A 4,349-nucleotide genomic window follows, 5' to 3' on the forward strand; every position below is an offset into this window, starting at 1 on the left:
CCACAAGTGTATGAAAACCACATCATCACATACCTATCCCTTACACATTAAATTAAAAAAACCAGTAAAGATGAAAAAAAATACTTACTTCCTCTTCCTTCCCCTCTTCCCACGGGGCTGAGGCTCTGGGAGAGGCAACTGCAGACTCCGAAGAGTTCTCCTTGGAGCTGTTGTGGGAAGAGTGGAAGGAAGAGTACTGGGACGACCAAGGTGAGGAGAAGATGGATGAGGAGGAGAAGATGGATGAGGAGGAGAAGATGCCTGAGGAGGAGTAGATGGCTGAGGAGGAGTAGATGGCTGAGGAGGAGTAGATGGCTGAGGAGGAGTAGATGGCTGAGGAGGAGGAGATGGGCCGGCAGGAGGAGATGGCCCAGCAGCAAGAGGCCCAGCAGCAAGAGAAAGTTCAAAAACACCAGCGAGTCAAATTTTTGCGCTAAAAAAGTCAAAGCTTTATTTTAAAAAGCAAATAATCATAACATCACAGCTCATCCCTTAAGCTGTCTTACGCGTTTCGGCCCCCTGGCCTTATTCATAGACATAAATTCACATTGTAAGTGTCCCTCTTTTATACACAATAGCCAAAATGGCTCCTGAGATTTGCTGCGATTTCATTTGTTCAAAATGTTAATTACTGAAATGCCTAACACTTGATTTGGATTTTAACTCTTTCATTTCCGGCTTTATTGTTGTAGGTTATTAGTTATACCTGATATAATACATGTGTATATCTCTATTATGAGTACAACAGGTTCAATGTAGATATTACAATCTTTTTTGTAAAACATTTAAATATACTATATGTTTTATTAATTACTTAATCCTTATCTAAATGATATAACTTGTGTCATATTAAATAAACCAACTAACTTTATATGCTTTTACAATTCGCTGATTCTTATTAGCAAAATTTTTGGAAATGTTCAGGAGTTTAATTTTCAAAAAAGAAGAAAGGGGATATTATCATAACCACCTGGATACCCGACTTAGCGTCTTGTGTGGTCTAATTACTAGAATATAAAGATTCTTGCACAATAAACAATGGCGTGTCATGTAGATGACTCATCTTGTTAATCTAAAAGTTACTATATGAAAAGAAGTATTGTTATCGTATGGGGACGGTATCTAGCCTTTTTAACACTAAAAATTGAACCGTTCACCTACATCTATACTCTAATACTTCTACACAATCATAGAATTAAATAATGCACTAAAATTTAAATCTTTTTCCAGAAATTAATGACATCCCCCTCAATGTTTAAACCCTTAGGTCTTCTTGTCTGTAACTGGAAAATCCAGAAAGCTTCTCTATACAGGAGGTGACTAGCTCTATCACCTCCTCTTGATCTGGGTTTTACTAGTTCTATTATTTGCCAACTAAAGGAGGCTACATCTTGATTATGGCAATAGATGAAATGTCTAGACAGATCTGAGCATTCAATGTTATTCTTGATATCATTTAGATGCTCTCTTACTCTAGTCCTTGCCTCCCTAGTGGTACATCCTGTATATTGTAGCCTGCAGCTTGTACATTCTATAAGATAAACAGCATATGTGCTGCGACATGTACTACAACTTTCGTGAGTGTACACTTTATTGGTGACACGTGATTGGAAAGTCTGACCAATACATACATGTGAACAGGCAATGCAGTTTGTAAAATTACATTTATAGTGGCCTTTCATTGTGAGCCAACTATTCGTGTATGTTCCCGTTCTTTTCAACTGACTAGGTGATATTAGATTACCAATAGTACATCCTCTCCTAGATACATAGTTACAGCCTCCTTCTATATAGTCCTTCAGGCTATCTTCAGCTGACACTATTGGCAGATGTTTCTTAATAATGCCACAAATATAATTAAATTGAGGACTATAAGTAGTAGAGAAGGTGGGTCTTGAAAGATCAAATCGTTTATGTCGATTGGTGGTTTCATTACTTATGAGTGTTGCCCTATCCATTCGTGACACTTCTAAGAGTGCTCTATCTACTGTCTTGGGACGATATCCTCTCTGTAATAGAGACTCTTTAAATTTGCTGCTCTCTAGGAGAAAATCACTGTCTTCGGAGCAGTTTCTCCTAATACGCATAAATTGCCCTTTTGCCACCCCAAAGCCTGTGTGTTTGGGGTGGTTACTCCTTGCGTGTAATATCGTATTTGACATGATAGGTTTTCTGTACAATGAAGTCTTGATGCTATTAGTTTCAATGACCCCTTCTAAGGTAATGTCTAGGTAGGGGATCTTTACCTTATCAAACTGATATGTGAACTGCAAACCAGCTTTATTTGCGTTCAAATAATCTACATATAGCTGGCCTCCTCCTCAGTACCCTGCCATATGAACAGGAGATCATCAATAAAGCGTTTATATAGTTTTATCTTGTCATGAAATGGGTTCTCACCTCCAAAGACGTGGCCCAGCAACAAGAGGCGGACCAGGAGGTAGACCAGCATGCGCCTCCCGGAAAAAAGTGAACATTTCTTGGTGAAGCTGAAATATTCTGGTTTGTCCTTCTTCGATTCGATTCAGTATGGTGATGATTTGATTTTGTCCTTGAATAATTTGATTTTGGCCATCAAGTATTCTGTTGCGTCCTTCGATATTTTCTATCCGGGAGGTACGCATCTGGTCTATGTAGTCCAGTAGAACCCGCACCTCCGCTATTTCCTCTTGTTGTGCTTGTTGTACCAGTGCACGGCGGGGTGCCCGTGCACGGCGGAGTGCGGGTCTTTGAGGGGCCTCGGGTTCCGCAGGATCCTCCTGTGCTTCCGGGGCCTCTTCATCATCTCCCGTGCGCTCTTCGTCACGGGGGACCTCTTCCCTCCGAAGTGGAAATTCCTCCCCACCACTCTCATCCCGGGGAGATGCATGAGGCTGTGCTGCCTCGTCCCCAGACTCTGTATATTAAAAAAAAAAAAAATGTATATATTAGCATATTTGCAAATCAAGCTTTAAATGACTTAGCTTACGATACAATTACAAATGCAGAATCATTAATCCACTTTGAAATCTAACAAACAATCAATACGATTTCCGCTTTTTCTAAACCGTGTTTGTGATATCTGTGGTCAATGTGAATGTTTTTGCGTTTGTTTTCAGTCTGTTTAAATGCACACCTAACCTATAGCCTAGATACTGATGTAACTGCAAAGTAATTGAATGCGTGTAAACAACGTTATAGCATTAATCGGATCCTTAACACATGAAACCCAATGTTTTATCTTTCATGATTTAGAAGCATACATTTTGTATCAACTTTCGAATGTACTTTTCAAATCTAATTCGCTTAATTCTCTGGATATTCTTTGCTGAAAAGCATATCTAAATATGCTTATAAGATGCTGATTGTTAGCTGAATATAGCTGCCTCCTGTGATTGTTTCACCGTGTGCATGGCTATTTCTTCCTTAAAATATATCTCAAGAAGGATTCAAATTAGGTAATTTAAGTACATTTGAATGTTTTGTCAAATTGTATTCGCTACCTCAATCATGAAAGTAAATGTTTGCGTATAGTGTCCATTGAAATACATTTGTATGTTAAATTATTGTTCAATGAGCTTACCGTCAGATGAGAGTGGCAGGTTCCCGGTATCGATTCCTCCAATACCGACTACTTCCACCTCGGAGATGCTGGGCCGCAACATTTCCTCCCATCGGCAGTACTCGATTTCAAGGGCAGGTCCGCCACCGGTTCCTGCGGCATGTCGTGCCTCCAGACCTAACTTTTTTTTGAGTTCCAGTTTACAGTCCCGGTAGCGATGTTTGATCGAATCCATATCTCGGTTCCGGCCACCCACTGCATTGACTGCATTCCTGATCTCATTCCAGAGCCTCCTCTTGTCAGTCGGGGTTGTCTTTTGGTGCTGCAGCCTCCTATGCCTGGCCATATAGGCCTCTACGAGGGCCTCCTTCTCCTCCATCGTAAACCTCGCCTCCCTAGTCGCCTTGGCCTTCCCCTGTGACGATGCCCTCTGTTTCCCGGACTGTGAAGCCCTACTCTGACCGCCACTGGGCCCAGCCACTTGGTCATCTTGAACCAAGTGGCTGGGTCCACCCACCGCTTCCACCCCCGCTTCCTGCCCCCCTTCCTGCTCCCCTTCCTGCCCTGTTCCTCTCCCCCTCCCTCTACTCCCCCCTCTACCTGTCCCCTGCCTGGCCTCCATCTCTTCCCTAAACTAAACCCCAAATAATCAAACAAAAAGTGAGTGTGATGAAATGAAAGGGGGTCAAAATAAAGAAGTAAAAAGACAAAAAAGGTGCTTAAAGTGTGAGAGGGATGTAAAAAAACAAAGAGGGTAAGGAGTATTTAAATAAACGAAAAGAAGAAGACTAAAAGGAGGATATGTAAA

Source organism: Bombina bombina, chromosome 9 (genome assembly GCF_027579735.1).
Source record: "Bombina bombina isolate aBomBom1 chromosome 9, aBomBom1.pri, whole genome shotgun sequence".
NCBI lineage: Eukaryota > Metazoa > Chordata > Amphibia > Anura > Bombinatoridae > Bombina > Bombina bombina.